The sequence below is a fragment of the Danio rerio genome, chromosome 14, assembly GCF_052040795.2.
Source record: "Danio rerio strain M-AB ecotype USA chromosome 14, GRCz13ab, whole genome shotgun sequence".
NCBI lineage: Eukaryota > Metazoa > Chordata > Actinopteri > Cypriniformes > Danionidae > Danio > Danio rerio.
In genome coordinates this window covers 13,613,040-13,631,418 of record NC_141034.1, presented here as the reverse complement: position 1 = coordinate 13,631,418, position 18,379 = coordinate 13,613,040, and positions in this window count along the sequence as shown.

Here is an 18,379-nt window from a genome sequence, read left to right as displayed (position 1 = left end):
ACGGAGATACGTGCGCCTTTTTATCTGTCAGTAAAGTTCCCCGTCAGGTGAGCCCTGCAGATTCCTCCGTGGCCCCCAGCACTGACTCAGCGGAGGAGTCACTTGCTGGCCCACTACGTTGTAGGTCTGCCCGCTGGTCAGCCCGCGTTTTGGGTAAAGGTGCCTGCTATGCGTGATCCCCACTAGGCGATCCCATATGCTTATTCCGCCACGGTTAAGTCCCCCCCCCTGGGCGGACCCGTGTCTTCCCTCCCCGCTAACCACTCTTTTGCTATGCGTACTCCCCCTTTTTAGGGCTAGTCCATATGTAAATTCTGCCATCTATCCCCCCTTGGGTAACGGATGGCCTCCGCAGCGTCCTCCCTATCGGGATTGCACGCTTCCCAACGTACTGTCGTATTTTCCTAGAATTATCTAGATGCTCACGACTTCCCAAAAAATATATATAAATCCGTAAAACTTCTGTTGAAGTAGGATAAATTAGGGCCAGGGACACGTTGGAGGACCGCGCCCCCCATGATGTGGGTGCGTCACGCTTGCTTGACTATCTCCTCATCGGGGGTGTTGGTAAGGTGCAGTCATTATGGCGCTTTCAATGGGCTCCCAATGCGTGGATTTTACAATCAAATCCACTTATAGTGCTGAAGTTCCCCCCGAAGGGGAACGTTCGAGGTTACTAAAGTAACCCTTCGTTCCCCGAGGAGGGGAACGGAAGCACTATACTCCGTCGCCATAATGACTGTCCCTTAGCTGTTGAAAGTCTCTTCAGCTTAAAAAGGATAGCGTCTGCTGGCGCCAGGTGAGCTTATATACTCAGTTGATTGCTTATGCCGCTCACCTGCGCAGGCTTGCGCTGCCAATTCATTCTTAATTGGCCCGTTCAATACTCTTTCAGACGAGTAGCTTCTGAACCGAACCTCCCAATGCGTGGATTTTACAATCAAATCCACTTATAGTGCTTCCGTTCCCCTCCTCGGGGAACGAAGGGTTACTTTAGTAACCTCGAACGTTTCACAGCAAGAAGGTCACTGGTTCGAGCCTCGGCTGGGTTAGTTGGCTTTTCTGTGTGGAGTTTACATGTTCTCCCTGTGTTCGCGTGGGTTTCCTCCAGGTGCTCTGGTTTCCCCACAACTCCAAAGACATGTTGTACAGGTGAATTGGGTATGCTAAAATTGACCGTATTGTATGAGAGTATGTGTGAATGAGTGTTTATGGATGTTCCCAAGTGATGGGTTGCGGCTGTAAGGGAATCCACTGCATAAAACATATGCTTTCACAGAAGTGAGGCGACAGTGCTAACCATGCCCAATCTTTTAATCATTTATTTATTTATTTTAATTGTAAAGGAGCTGTATGAGGTCTATCTTCAAAGACAAATGAAGTCAGATGAAGATGGACCTTATACTGATTAAAATGGAAAAGAAAACACAAATAATAGAGCATAACCTTAAGGTGAGAAATGTATAGGAAGGAAATTTGTTACATGTTGAAAGGTGTGTGTGTGTGTGTGTGTGTGTGTGTGTAAAGCAATGTAAAAAAAAAAAAAAAGTTTTGTTTCAGGAAATAAAGAAATTACCTGTGCTTCAGTCCAAACTATTTCATTCATTCATTTTCTTGTCGGCTTAGTCCCTTTATTAATCTGGGGTCGCCACAGTGGAATGAACCGCCAACTTATCCAGCAAGTTTTACGCAGCGGATGCCCTTCCAGCCACAACCCATCTCTGGCAAAGTCCAAACTATTTAATAAAACATTTTTGACAAACCATGTCTCTTAGCACTCTTCCATCTCTTTAGTCTGCTTGGGACATTGAGGGTTCCTCTGGTTCATGCTAAATCGTGTCTGTGGTGCAGGGTTGGATGTCATAGTATAAGGCAGAAAAAGGTTATTTCCTGTCCCCCAGCAAGTAACCATTGTAGCGTCTAGTAACAATTAAGGTGTACAATTTAATTTAATTTAATCATGTTTTATCAAATATATGAACTTTTGTTTGTGTGTTTAACATCAAATAACCTTGTTCCATAACAGCTGTGGCTTTGTGGGACTGATAACCAGGGTAAATGATTAAAAGGAAAACTTGTTTTCTGCAAAATGTTACAACTGTTTCTTTCAGAGTCACCCAAACTGTCTGAAGGCACTGCAGCACAGAGACTGGTATGCTTTTATTCGTCTGATTAATTAAACTGATTGAAATTATTTAAAACCTCTGGCTGATCATTAAACCAGGGAGGACTGAGGAAAAGTTCAACGTTTACTATGGACGGATTTCATATTATCTTAAGGCTCCTTTATTGACTGATGGAGCTTTAAATGTGGGTGCAAGTAATGCATCCAATAACATTAGGAAACCCTGATATATAAATATTCAAGTGTTTTGCAGTGTGGATATATGTATACATATGAATGACTGCATCTTAAAATATGAATATATTTTCCTGGAAAAGACAAAGCTGCCACTTTTTATAATACATATAGAAAAAAATGTGGAGTGCAGAGAAAGAGAGAAAAAAAAACTGCAAGTTTCAAACTCACTCCACATAAACATACATAAAATGTTCTGAAACAAAAATGGTTTATTTTGTAAGCACAGACCCGCAGATTGTCACATTTTATTTCAAAGGGTTTGTTAAACAAATTTACGATTTTGTTGAAAAACTAAATGAAAACAAAAGCTGAGGTTATCCACTTGCTCATAATTTACCTGGGTATGTCGCATAACCTGCTTTCTTTACTTTTTTTTTTTTAGGTTTTGACTAGAGGTTAAGTTAGTGAAAGACCGGATTCTTTATTATTTACTGTTTTGTTTCCTGTATCCATTTAAGTTGATTTGGTTTTTAACCTTTATTTTTACTATTTTGTCTTGTAATTTTTTTTATTTCATTTTAATAAAATCTTAAAAGTTTTCCTGAACAAAATTTGAATGCAAGTCTCCTTTGAGACTCAGTCAGGAATAAAACTATTCTTTTCTGTTAGATGTCTTGGCTCTGTGCCGTTTCTTAAGAACTAGAGGTAATCATATATGATCATATAAGAGTATTTCAAAATTAAAGGTGCAACCTGTTTTAGATACCATTAAGATATATAAAAATGCTAACATTTAGCTTATAATACTGCTAATTGCATTTTTTTTCTGGCCTTCTCTTGTCTGTCTTCTCATGAATTGTCTTGTAAGTTGCTGAAGGTCGTGGAATAAGCCTCAGAGTTCCTTATGCACTCTTTTTTTTTGCAAATGACTAAATGAGTGAAGTGTACAGGAGGGTTTCAACGGCATTCTCTCTCTCTCTCTCTGTCTCTCCTCTCTCAGGGCTGCCATCTGATATCAATTTGTCCAACCATCTGACACTTTTGAGGTCTCTTGAGAGCCTGGCAATCATAGGTTTCTCTCATCTGCAACAATTGGGAGGTAAATCTTAAGTCTGAAGACACAGACTATAGTGCCCCATCAATCCATATCATACTATGCTCTCACACGTATGTTTAGTTACACACACACGCACACACAATATGTATATTTTCATATTCAGAAGATCCACAGCTGTAGCAAGCATTAAATTTTGGATGTAGTAATATGGGGGAAAAGACTGACCATTTAGAGTGCAATTAAGTTAAGAAAGAATTATAAAATGCAGGAATGCTGGCGGCAGTTCATGTTTGCTCTAGATTGGGCCATTAAGTAAGTGACAGGAACAACCTTGGTTGCAAGCCAAAATATAATCTGTGCCATTACTTACACAAGCCATATGGTCAACAGCCTCTAAATGCCATTTCCAGTTAGCCTCCTTGGGAAGTGCCAGAAGGCATGCTGATGCTAATACTAATATCTTTGGTCTAGCAATAGTTGGGTGTTTGAACCTTACCGGTTATTTTATTTATTTATTGCATGTTTGTCACACTTAAATTTTTTTGATCATCAAACGAATTAAATTATCAGTGAAGGAAAACAAAATGCAAAACTACTGTACATATTTTTTACATGTAGCTCTGTGTAAAAAAGTGTGACAGACTGACTTGCTGTCACACAAAATGAGACAGAAAACTACTATATTTGCTATAAAATAATTATATAGTTACTATATTTATATATAACTTACATTTGATTGTAACTTAAATTTAATTTGATGGAAATACAACAATGTTGTAATGAATGCTCAGACATAGAAGGATCCATATGCAGTACGTTTATTAAACAACTGAAGAATAACAGGATATTAGATATACTCAAGTGTGCAGAAGAGCGAGACAGGCGGCTTGTAATCGGCATCAGGATACGGGCTAAGGTCAGGGTCGGCGGCTGTGATCCAGAGTCCAAAGGCATGCAAAGGTCTGGGCAGGCGGCGAGAATAATCAGGGTCGAGAAACCGTCCAGGTAGGCAACAGTAGAACAATCAGGATACAGCGAATAACGCTCAGAAATGTCTGCTGGGCAAAACAGGACTTTGCACTGAGGAGAAGGTGAGAGCTGCTTATTTGTGTTAGTGTGGATCAGGTGTAGGGTAATCAGCATTAGTGATAGGTAGGGTTGGGTACCGAAACTCGGTGCCATACCTTTGGAACCAGTATGCACCGGATCAAATCAGCATATGAATTTCGGTGCCTTATTTCGGTTCTGCAACAAGATCGTAAAGCAAGTCGCCCACCGGAAGAGCCGCTCGGGGACGTGCAGCGCCATGCATTTAGAATTCGCAAGTCAGCGGCTGTCCGCCACGTCCAGCGGCCAGCCACGACTCATGACTGTTCATACTTCTGCCATACAGAGCGCCATCTGAATAGTTTCATTTTAAATAACATGCGAATATGCACGTCTGGTGTGTGATACTATCAACTGTCAACATGTGCGCTCCGTGCCGCGGCTCTGAGCGGTGCATCCGCTGTGTGACGTGCTGAAGAAGTAAAAAGAGGTGCATTAAAGACACACGTGAGTAAGCATTGTGTCACACTATCTCTAAATGTTTAATTCTAAACAGCTTTGAGGTATACGGATGTCAGGCAAAGCGTGCAGGACAGCGCATGCGGCAAGCGACACACTTCATCAACACGCAAGATCGTGTTCATCTAATTTGCTTAAACTAAGCATTCTACAGTATGGCTATATTTTACAAGCAAGCATTCTGACACACCAACATGCAGCAGATATTTTACAAAAGTTGCGTGTAAAAGAGAAACAGGTCAAACTTATAAAATGTGAGGGCTCCTGTTATCACCTTGAAGGTGAGGATTGGACCATCTCTGACAGCTTGTGACATCATCTGACACATTATCTGTGTACATTTACATGGACACCAATACTCTGATTTTAATATGATTAAGACATTACTCTGATCAAGAGTCTACCACGTTAACAGTGATTTTTTAACATCTTAAAGGACCACAGACACAAACTGCGGAGGAAACACTTACAGGCTGGTGACACAATGATGTTACTGATCTATGTGTTATAACATGTAGCTGGGAATCATGAATGTAACATCCAAAAAGCAGCTCATGTAAACACCTGAATCATATAATTGTCTTATTCGGATTAAGGCAAATCATTAGATTACTGATGTCCATGTAAAAGTAGTCACAAGCCCCAAACCCAGAAAAAAGGTGCTCCCTGATTTTGATGAGAGCCTTTCCACAGGTCATTAGTAAGCTAATGTAATGTTTATAGCATAATGCAGATCTTGCATTTATGCTAATAAACAAATGATCAAAAGAATAATATAAAAGCAATTCAAATAAATAAAATATGAATTGATGTTTACTTTAAACTTATTCTAAATATATATTTATATGGTTCAATTATAATGATAGTGATATATATAAAATTACATATATATATATATATAATATATATATATATATATATTGTGGTGAGTGTTCCAATGCAGCGTCGCCACAAGTACAAACTACCAACACCTGTCACCTCATCAGGACCGATCGCCACCTGCAGCTCATTAGGACTGGAGCATATAAACAGAGAAAGACAAGACACAGGGTGAGCGTGATCTCTCCAAGGAAGACACGCTAATGCTTCTTTCAGTTTTCCCCAGCAGATAGCAGATAGCAGTGGCTAGACCGGCACCTCAGATTGCTTTCACCTATCCTAACCTTTACCAGCCCTGAGGATTTTCCACATTACCCAGCCAAAGGACTCATACCTGCACAGCTAACCTACCCTCACCTCCTTACCTTGCACTGTAAATAAATCACCCTCTGGGTTGTTAAACCATATCTGTTTGACTGCTCATGTTTTATCCCTCGTCTCGCCACAATATATATATATATATATATATATATATATATATATATATATATATATATACCGTTTTAAAAGTATCGATTTAGCATCGTTATCAAAAAAAAAAAACGATACCCAACCCTAGGGACCTTTGCTGGTTAGTGGAGGGAATAGCTGGGACCGAGCCGGTGACTGCGAACGGCTCCTTACTTGAATGTAACTGACGTTGGGGTTTTCCACGGGGGCAATTGGCCGGCGTTTCCGGGTGATCTTGATGAAACCTCTGTGTGTATGTATATATATATATATATATATATATATATATATATATATATATATATATATATGTGTATATATATATATATATATATGTGTATATATATATATATATATATATATATGTATATATATATATATATATATATATATATATGTATACACACCATACCAGGCGAACTTATGGTCCTCGATGTTATTTTACTCATAAGGGGTTTTTAAATTGTACTGAGTTTGACCTGTCACCTAAGACCTTTTTGCCTTGGAAGACCCTACCAGGGCTAATAGCCCCTGATAACATAGCTCTTAGATCACTCAAACCCCTCCACCACGATAAGGTGGCGGTTCATGAAGCAGTCTAATCTCTGACCATGTGTCTTGGACACTTGGGTAAAAAGAGGGGCAGAGCTGTCAGCTGATCACCACCTAGTGGCGAGATGGATCTGCTGGCAGAGGGGAAAGTTGTACACACCTGGCAGGCTCAAGCGTATTGTGAAGACCCTCAGGGTTCCTGGGAGTATGCACAACCAGAGAAACTTGGAGATACTTGGAGAAAGCATTTGACTGTGTTCCTTGTGGCATTCCGTGGAGGGTGCTCTGGGAGTATGATGTCAGAAGCGTTCATCTCTATATGAACTGAGTAGAAGTTTGGTTTGCCTTGCCGGCAATAAGTCAGACTTGTTTCCAGTGCATGCTGGACACATCCCTTTGTCACCAAATCTGTTCATACTTTTTTGGACAGAATTTCAAAGCGGAGCCTTGGGCTGGAGGGACTCTGGTTCAGAGACCACAGGATTTCATCTCTGTTATTCGCAGACAATGTTGTTCTGTTGGCTTCATTGAACCTTGAACTTCAGCATGCACAGGGGTGGTTTGGTGCTAAGTGTGACGTGGCTGAGATAAGAATCGGCACCGCGAAGACTGAGGCTATTGTGCTCCACCAGAAAAAGGTGGTTTGTCATCTCCAGGTTGGAGGAAAGTCCATACCCCCAGGTGGAGAAGTTTGAGTATCTTGGGCTTTTGTTCACGAGCGAGGGAAGGATGTAACGTGAGATTGACAGGCGGATTAATGCAGTGGCAGCAGTAATGCAGTCGATGTACTGGTCCATTGTGCTAAAGAGAGGAGCTGAGCTGAAAGGCAAAGCTCTCAATTTACTGGTCAATCTATGTTCCCACTCCGACCTACGGTCATGAGATTTGGGTCATGACCGAAAGAACAAGATCTTGGATACAAGCGGTCGAAATGAGTTTCGTTTGCAGAGTGGCAGGGTGCACTCTTATAGGTAGGCTGAGGAGTTTTGTCACCTAGGAGGAGCTCAGAGTAGAGCCGCTGCTCCTCTACATCAAGAGAAATTAGCTGAGGCAGCTCTGTGCCTTCTGGACGACTACCTTGGGAGGTGTTCACGGGATGTACTAGGCTTGGGCGGTATCCAAATTTTGATACAGTCAAACCTCCTCCCTATATAACCCCGGTACCCGGTATTACCGTGCATAATTTAAAAAAATTATGACGTAAGGCTCTTGGCTTGTGCCTACTCTTGGCTTGTGCCTAAACCATTCAGAAACTGAATAACGTATATGTGACCTTAGGTTCGCAGTCACCTGGTTGTCTTGTTCGTATCAGAGAGCTGCCCAGGACGCTCTCTCCTACACACACACATGCACGCACGCACGCTCACACACACATGCACACACAAACAGAGAGAGAGAGGCACACACTACGCTCACTCTCTCTCTCACACACACACACACATACACACAGCATCCACGTGGATTCGTGCGTGCTCTCTCGGGAGCAATATTGTTTGACCGCGCCCCAACACCCAGAGTTACCGACCGCTCCTGCGCTTTATTTGGAAATTTATTCCCGCACCGCAAGAAATCTGGTGTGCTCCCGTGGTACAGCAGCAGGAATGCAGACCTCTAGTGCCTATTTATGTCACCCTTCTTGTTTGGTCGAAACCGGAAATACTGCCAAACTGCAAGTCACTTGGTGCGCGACCTCACCTCTTCCTCTCTCTTCCACACTGTCCCGTGATGATAATTACACATACGCAATTGTAGGCATTAAATAAATAATATTTATTATCTAATACTTGTCTCCTATTTAAATCCATTGTTTTTATGACAGTATAACAGAATTTAAACTGACACTGTTGCTATATTTAGATCCCGCGGTATACCATATTATACCGTTATACCGCCAAAGCCTAGTATGTACTAGCGGGAGGAGGAGGCCTTGGGGAAGACCCAGGTCACGTTGGAGAGACCATGTTTCTTGGCTGACCTGGGAATGCCCCAGTATCCCACTGGAAGAGCTGGAGGAAGTGTCTGGGGAGAGTTAGGGTGTTCTCCTAAGACTGCTGCCCCCGCAACTATATTTAACATATTTAAAAAAGAAAAAAATCACAATCACAGGGCAAATAATTTTGACTTTGACCATGTATCAACGTACAATTCAACTTATAGAATCAACGTACTACATGCCACCTTATAATCTTTCACATTTGTTTAGATGTGGTGCTGAAACATCTCTACTATTAAAAATGTGTTAAACAGATGTTTGATTTGTAACCCTCTTAAACATGTTGTGTGTTGACAGTGTTGTTTTGTAATGACAAAGCAGCTACATTCAAACCATAATCCTAGAGTGCACATAGAAAACAGTGCCGCATTTATGACTATTTAGTCATACACATTACTGAAACAAGTATTAAAGGATTGCTGTTCTCAGTACAAGCTAATGACTAGACTGGATGGCTATAAATATAATATGAGTGATTATATGGATAGAAGAGCACTGACAGTTATTGTGAGCAAGCTTTACTGAACATTCATATTTACATGACAAGCAGTGCAGGATTTGAATATTTAGTATTGAAATCCCAGTCGTTTTGTTATCCTGTCCCACAGCTTTCAAATAATTTACAGGAGAAGCTACAAAAAACTTGCCTGCCTTAAACCTCTAACATGCCATTTAAAATTCAAATGACAAGGAATTAATAAGGCCTTTCCTAATGTTTATGTTCATAACAGCAACTGCAGCATTTGTAGCACTAACAACAGCTCAGATTAGACCACAATATCTACACCCCTCACAGATCTTTCTTTTAAATTAAAATTTTATATAGAATGCTTTACAATAATGTTTGTGAACATACATTAGTTTAGTCTGTACAGAAGCAAAAGCTGGATCTAATCTAGCAAAATAATTATATGAAGTCAAAAAAGAAAAATAGCACACCCAAATTTTAAAATCAAGGAAAAATCAAAAGAAACAAAAATATTATAAAATTTAGTTGAAATTTTGTAGCATATATGCTGTCGCCTTACAGCAAGAAGATCGCTGGGTTTCTGCTTCGAGTCTTGACATTTCTGTGTGGAGTTTGCATGTTCTCCCTGTGTTTGCGTGGGTTTCCTCCGGGTGCTCCAGTTTCCCCTCACAATCCAAAGACATGCGGTACAGATGAATTGGGTAGGCTAAATTGTCTGTAGTGTGTGTGTGTGAATGAGTGTGTGTGGATGTTTCCCAGAGATGGGATGTGGCTGGAAGAGCATCTGCTGCGTAAAAACATGCTGGATAAGTTGGCGGTTCATTCCGCTGTGGCGACCCCGGATTAATAAAGGGACTAAGAGTTCTACTTCTAAAACTGTTCAGTGACTTAAATTATATTTTAATATTTATATCTGTTTAATAAATCTGTTTTGTGTTTTTGTAATATTTATGATATCTAATATTTTTAATGAAGTGATCTCAATATTACAATAATTATGTAATGACTTGTTGTATTGCTAATGAGTTTGGCTGTTCTCAAAGATCAAGCAGGGTTGGCCTCATCTCAACAGTTCTTGGATCTGATCAAATAAAGCTTTGCAATCTCTAGAGCACAGGTGTCAAACTCAGTTCCAAAGGGCCAAAGCTCTGCACAGTTTAGTTCCAACCCTAATTAAACACACCTGATCAAACTAATTGAGTCCTTCAGGTTTGTTTGAAATCTACAGGTAAGTGTGTTGGAGCAGGGTTGGAACTAAACTGCAGGGCTTCGGCCCTCCAGGAATTGAGTTTGACACCCCTGCTCTAGAGGATTCAGGCACAGCAAAATAGAGAATCAGCACAGCTGTTCTTAATATTATAAACAAGGATATAGAATGCATTTAATGAGATTAATTTAACTGAGTCATACAGCCAGCACCTGATGAGATTTCTGAATACCAAGATCTGTGGAAATCTATAATAAAAGGTTATTATAGTCAACAAAAACAAACAAAAAAAATAATAAAATTGAAAAAAAAAACATTTTTGTTTATTGAAATAAAAGTAAAAAAAAAGACTTTAAATAAACTAGAACTAACTGAAACTGTATTGTGTACATACAAAACTAACTGAAACTAACAAAAATTATTGCGAAAATTATTTTTTTCTTTGTAAGTGTATTTATTACATACTGTAAGCTGATTAGAAGTAAATCTAATTACTTTGCGCTGTCAGGTGTTTGACCGTACAGCATCTCTGAGTCTGTAATCCTGCTGCCATTGGCCAGATCAAGCCAGTTTTCCAGTCATTTTCGCTGTTGCTCCTGCGAAAAAAACAATGGCTGGACATGACGGCAGCATTGTGATAACAATAAATACAACCTAATCATACTCTTAATGTATTAATTTAAGACAATTATATCCATTAATGGGTTTTATTTCTGATCCTTAATAATACATTATTTTAAACCAGATCAAGTCACAGGTGTCAAACTCAGTTCCAACAGGGTCGCAGCTCTGCACAGTTTAGTTCCAACCCTAATTAAACACACCTGATCAAACTAATTGAGTCCTTCAGGCTTGTTTAAAAACCTACAGTTCCCCTTCGGTTGGGGAACTTCAGTGCCATAGAATGGATGAAATCCACGAATGGGAGGATTCGGATCAGAACCCGCTTGTCTGAAAGAGTATTGAACGGGCCAATGAATGAAATTAATTGGCAGCGTAAGCTTGCGCAGGTGTGCTGCATAGGCAATTATCTCAGCATATAAGCACACCTGAAGCCAGCAGACGCTATCCTTTTCGCTTCAGAGACTTTCTGATCGAGTCGATGAGGGTTCCTCCTGCTGTGACCAGCGATTCTGAGCGAACGAGAGCATTCTCCCGGTCCAGAGTGTGTACACGCAGCGGCAGACGGTCGAGCTGGGTTTCTCCCTTGCCTGGCGTTCTTTGGGTCCGGTCCTCCAGAGCGGTGTGTATAAAGTTGCAAACTTCACAGAAAGAGCAACACAGTCGTGCAGCACGTCCTTTTCAGGACGGCGCTCCGACTGTGCGTTTCTGGATGCGGTGGTTTCCTGTCCTCGGACGATGGGCGCGGGCACTGCGTTACATGTCTGGGGGTCCAGCATGTTAATGCGCTGCTCGCGGGCAGTTCATGTCGTCATTACGATGCCATGACTGTTGCGCAAGATCGCGGTTAGCCTTTGCAAAAGGGCGAACCACCCCAGTTGTCCCCTGCTCTGCAGCGGGCACTCGGGCAGATCTGAGGGTTTCAGCGAGAGATAATCCGTCGCCCACGGGCCCGCGGACCTCCCGCTCCTCTAAGCGCTCCATCCAAGCTTCGGGCGGGGGAAGCGATCCGTCTAACAGATGGTAGCCCTTACGCCCGATGACACCGGAGACCAGACGTCCACCGCGGCATTGGAGGGTGGGCTTTCATTGTCCGATGATGATCCAGACCCGCTCACCCCCTTCGGGCTGGTGAGCGCTGTCACTTCGGATCCTGAAACGGACATGTTAGCCATGCTTTCCCGGGCTGCTTCGGCCGTGGGTTGGAGATGGTTTATCCCCCAGCTCCGCGGCCGGACCGACTAGAGGAGCGTTCCCTTCTTCCCGGAGGTGCACAGTAGGCTCACGCGGTCTTGAAAAGCACTTTTTTCTGCTCGTGCTGCGTGTCCCTCCACCCTCACCACTCTTGACGGTGGAACAGCCAGGGGGTATGTGGCGATTCCTCAGGTTGAGTGCGCGATGGCGGTCAATCCGCGCGGCGCCTCTTCTTGGCAGGGTCCGCCTCGTCTCCCATCCAAAGCATGTAAGTTATCTGCCTCCCTCGGAGCTAGAGCTTACATAGCTGCGGGCCAGGCTGCTTCCGCCTTGCATGCGATAGCCACCTACCAGCGCTACCAAGCGCAGGCGCTGGCCGAGCTGCACGAGGGTGGGTCCAACCCAGGCTTACGAGCTTCGCACCGCCGCCGACTTAGCTCTTCGGACTACTGAGTCCGCTGCGTGTGCGTTGGGGAGGACGATGTCCACATTAGTGGTCCAGGAGCGCCACCCCTGGCTGATATGCGCAAAGTCGACAAAGTCCGCTTTCTTGACTTCCCCATATCCCCAGCCAGGTTCGGCGACACTGTCTGTGAATTCACCCAGGAATTCAAGGTGGTGAGAGAGCAGTTGATGGGTGATGTCTTATCGGCGGTCCGTAGCCCGCTCCGCCCGCCGTGCCATTCATACCTGCTCCTCGCCGAAGGTGCCCGCCTACGAGAGCTGCTCCGCCCCCGCACACGCCTCCAGTGAAGCGAGCGAGTCAGGCACCTCGGAAGCAGGCAGCCCCCAGCCCATCTGGAGAAGAGGGAACTTGCTCTTTCCCCGCTGGAGGGCGGGGCCCCAATTCCAACGGCACTTTTTTACTGCCATGAAAATATCATGAGAGAGCACTTTTCCACTTCCCCGGATGTGACAGCCCGAAATCTGCCAGTCTGGGACGCTATGCTTTCTAGCTTGCCAGTGGCTTTCGCCAGTGGCTCACGAGCGCTGGGAGGACGGTCTCCTTTCTCCCACCCCTCGAGCCTCCCCTCCGGAGCTCGGGTACGGAGTGAGAGCAAATATCTCACCTCCAGCTTTTCCATGGGACCCGCGTGCTTCCCAGATCAGCACACCCACTCCGCGCTGCCCCACTGCTGGTACGTCAGCGATTGTAGCGATGAGTCCATTAGCGAGAGCTCTGCCTGCCTGGTTAGCGTGGGCCAGCTCTTCGCGGTGGCTCATACGCGCAATCAGACTCGGCTATGCGATTCAGTTCGTGAAACGGCCCCCCAAGTCTCGGGTGTGTATTCACCAGGGTCAGCCCCCTGTCCGCCCCTGTCTTGCGAGAGATTGCTGTCCTCCTGGCGAAGGATGCAATCGAGCCGCTCCCTCCAGCCGAGATGGAGAGCGGGTTTTACAGCCCGCACTTCATCGTGCCCAAAAAGAGTGGTGGGTCATGGCCAATCCTAGATCTGCGCGTTTTGAACCGCTGTCTGCACAAGCTGCCGTTCAGAATGCTCACGCAGAAGCACATCCTCCGGTGCGTTCGTCCTCGGGGTTGGTCTGCAGCATTAGACCTGATGGACGCGTATTTTCATGTCTCCACTCTTCCTCGCCACCGTCAGTTCTGCGGTTTGCGTTTGAAGGTCGAGCTTGACAATACAAAGCCCTCCCCTTCGGGCTCTCTCTGTCTCCGCGGGTCCTCACCAAGCCCGCGGAGGGTGCCTTAACGCCCCTTCGGCTCGCGGGCATCTGCATACTCAGTTTCTTGACGACTGGCTGATTTTTGCCCTCTCTCGGAGCAATTGATTATGCACAGAGAAAAAGTGTTCTGGCACTTCCACCTGTTGGGGTTTCAGGTCAACCGAGAAAAGAGCAAACTCGCCCCCGTGCAGAGGATCTCTTCTCTCGGGCTGGAGCTGGACTCGGTCACCATGGCAGCGCGCCTCTACGGAGAGCGCGCTCAGCTGATGCTGTACTGTCTGAGAGAGCTCGACAGTAAAATAGTGGTCCCACTGAAATTATTTCAGAGGCTCCTGGGGCATATGGCATCCGCAGCCGCTTCATGCCGCTCGGATTACTCTATATGAGACCACTTCAGCACTGGCTTCACGATCGAGTCCCCAGACGCGCATGGCACGCGCGCGCACACCGAGTCTCTGTTACTGCGCTGTGTCGCCGCGCCCTCAGCCCCGGGAGCGACCCCTCGTTTTTACAGGTCTGGGTGTCTCTAGAACAGGCGTCCAGTCTGGTTATCAGCAGACGCTTCCAACACGGGCTGGGGGGCTGTGCGTTGCGGGCATGCGGCTGCGGGCCTGTGGAAAGGTACCCAGTTGCATTGGCATATCGCCTGGAGCTGTTGGCAGTGTTCCTCGCTCTCCACCGTTTTTTTCCGGTGCTGGAGCGGCAACACGTGCTGGTCAGGATGGACAGTACGGCGGCGGTGGCGTATATCAGCCGTATGGGGGGTATGCGCTCTCGCCGCATGTCTCAGCTCGCCCGCCGTCTGCTCCTCTGGAGTCATCCGCGGCTGAAATCGCTGCACGCCATTCATATTCGGGCAAGCTCAACCGTGCAGCCAATGCGCTCTCACGGCAGCCTTACGTCCTGGAGAATGGAGACTCCACCCCGAGTCTGTTCAGCTGATTTGGGCGCGATTCGGGGAAGCCCAGATCAATCTGTTACTTCCCCCGAGAACGCTCATTGCCAGTTGTTTTTTTCCCTGACCGAGGGCTCTCTCGGCACGGATGCACTGGCCCACAGCTGGCCTCGGGGCATGCGCAAGTATGCGTTTTCCCCAGTGAGCCTGCTCGCGCAGTTACTGTGCAAGGTCAGGGAGGACGAGGAACAGGTTCTGCTAGTTGCACCCCTTGGCCCAACCGGACCTGGATATCAGAGCTCTCACTCCTCGCGACGGCCCTCCCCTGGCGGAGCCCTTTGAGAGAGGACCTACTCTCTCAGGGACAGGGCACCATCTGGCACCCTCGCCCCGATCTTTGGAACCTCCACGTGTGGTCCTTAGACGTGAGGAAGACTTAGGTAACCTACCGACTGCGGTGGTTAATACCATCACTCAGGCTAGAGCCCCCTCCACGAGGCGCGCCTACGCCCTGAAGTGGAGTCTATTCACTGAATGGTGCGTCTCTCGCAGAGAAGACCCCCGAAACTGCCAGATTAGTGTTGTTCAATTCAATTCAATTCAGCTTTATTTGTATAGCGCTTTTACAATGTAGATTGTGTCAAAGCAGCTTCACATAAATGGTCATAGTAACTGGAACAGTGTGGTTCAGGTTTTAGTGTTTAAGTTCAGTTCAGTTCAGTTTAGCTCAGTTCAGTGTGATTTAATCATTACTGAGAGTTCAAACACTGAAGAGCCAATTCATCGATGCGTAGCTCTACCAATCCTGAACCATGCGAGGCAGTGGCGACAGCGGAGAGGGAAAAAAAACTTCACCTGATGGGAGTGAAGAAAAAAAACCTTGAGAGAACCAGACTCAGTTGGGCACGACCATTTTAATTTCTCTGCTGGCCAAAAGTCTTGTGCAGAGCTTCAATCGCCGTGGTTTATGCTGGAAGATGGCCTCAATGAAGACTCGTCTGTCCCTGGAGCGTCGCTGGAATCAGACACATGTTCTCCACTCCCCACGACCATCAGCGCAGCAGCAGCTCAGGATATGGCCTGGTCCCGGATATGGAATCCTTGGGATCATCACGTCGCTGGTCTTGGATCCAATCAGTGACTCCGCCTAATCTGAGGACCTCGGGATGAGTATCCCCAGGTGAAAATAGAGAATAAAGAGAATAATTAGCGTAGCTGCTGTTCATAGTGTATATAAGCAAGATGCAGAAGCCTGTGTGGAACCCGCTAGGTGATGCATTGAGTGTATGCTTTACTAAACAGATAGGTCTTTAATCTAGTTTTGAACTGGGAGAGTGTGTCTGAGCCTCGGACATTACCAGGAAGGCTATTCCAGAGTGTAGGAGCCATGAAAGAGAAGGCTCGACCTCCTTTACTTGATTTTGCTATTCTAGGTACTACTAGAAGCCCTGAATTTTGAGATCTTAAGGAACGAGTTGGTTCGTAGCGAGACAGAAGGTTGGTTAGATAAACAGGAGCTAGATTATTTAGAGCTTTATAGGTGAGAAGTAATATTTTAAATTCAATACGAAACTTAACAGGCAGCCAGTGTAAGGAGGATAAAATTGGGGTTATATGATCATATTTTCTAGACCTGGTCAGAACTCTGGCTGCTGCATTTTGTACTAATTGAAGTTTGTTAATAGAGGATGCTGGGCAGCCAGCAAATAGAGCATTACAGTAATCCAGTCTCGAAGTCATAAAAGCATGGACTAGCTTTTCTGCATCTGAGATGGATAGCATATTTCGTAATTTAGCGATATTTCTCAGATGAAAGAAGGCAGTTTTTGTGACATGGGATATATGGTTTTTAAAAGTTAGATTGCTGTCTAATATGACACCCAAATCTTTTATAGTAGAGCTAAAGCTAACTTTGTATCCCTCTAATTGTAAATTGAGTTGCGAGATCTGCTGTGTGCAAGATTTAGGCCCAATAAGTAATAATTCTGTTTTGTCTGAGTTTAAGAGAAGAAAATTGTTGGTCATCCAGTCTTTGATGTCTTTGATACACTCAGTTAGTTTAGAAAGTTCAGACGTCTCGTCAGGTTTAGTGGAAATATATAATTGAGTATCATCTGCATAGCAGTGAAAGCTGATCCCATGTCTTCTAATAATGTCTCCCAGTGGTAGCATGTAAATTGTAAACAGTAAAGGGCCTAAAACTGATCCTTGAGGCACCCCATACTTTACTGGGCAGATTTGTGAAGGCTGTCCATTAAGATTCACAAACTGGTAGCGGTCAGTTAAGTATGACTTAAACCATTGTAGAGCCTGTCCCTGGACACCTGTAGACTTTAAGCGATTTATGAGGATATTGTGGTCAATGGTATCAAATGCCGCACTAAGATCGAGTAAAACTAATAGCGAGACGCACCCTCGGTCAGCAGCTAAGAGTAAATCGTTGGTTATTTTCACTAAGGCGGTTTCTGTACTGTGGTGAGCCCTGAAACCTGACTGAAACACTTCAAAAATATTGTTCGTCTGCAGATAAGAGCATAATTGAGTGGAAACAACTTTTTCTAGTATTTTAGACATAAATGGAAGATTTGAAATAGGCCTATAGTTAGCTAAGTTGTTGGTGTCTAGTTGCGGTTTCTTAATAATAGGCTTAATAACAGCTAGCTTGTAAGAGTTTGGAACATGGCCTATAGATAAAGAAGAGTTGATAATGTTAAGAAGAGGTTCTCCTATAGCAGGTAGCAGCTCTTTCAGTAATTTTGTTGGAATTGAGTCCAGCATACACGTAGCTGGTTTAGAGCTATTTATAATTTTTACTAACTCTTCATGTTCTATGATTTTGAAGCAGTGTAAGTTATTATTATGATTTAATGAAATATTTACAGGATTTGGAGTATAAGCCGGTGCAGAAAGTTTGGCATCTCCTATTTTCTGTCTAAAGCCTTCTATTTTATTACTGAAAAAATTCATGAAGTCATCACTACTAATTTGCGGTGGAGTAGTTTGTTCCAAGGATGACCGATTATTTGCTAATTTAGAGATGGTGTTAAATAAAAATCTAGGATTGTTATGATTATTTTCTATCAGTTTGTGCAGGTGCTCGGTCCTGGCAGATTTTAGAGCCCTCCTATAGCTGGACATACTGTCTTTGTACGCAATTCTAAAGACCTCTAAATTAGTTTTTTTCCATTTACGTTCCAGGGCGCGGGTTGCTGTTTTGAGCGCACGAGTATGACTATTATACCATGGTATAGTTTTAATCTCTCTAGCCTTTTTTAATTTGATGGGTGCCACAGTATTTAGTGTGCTAGTAAAGATGGCATCCATACTGCTGGTTACTACATCAAGATCATTTGAGTTTGCGGGTGCATTACGAAATAGAGAGAGATCAGGTAAGTTATTTATAAATTCATCTTTAGTTGACGGAACAATAGTTCTACTAGGGCGGAGTATTGGAGCGGGTTTGCTGATTTCAGGTAAACATAGCTTATATAGTAAGAGGTAGTGATCT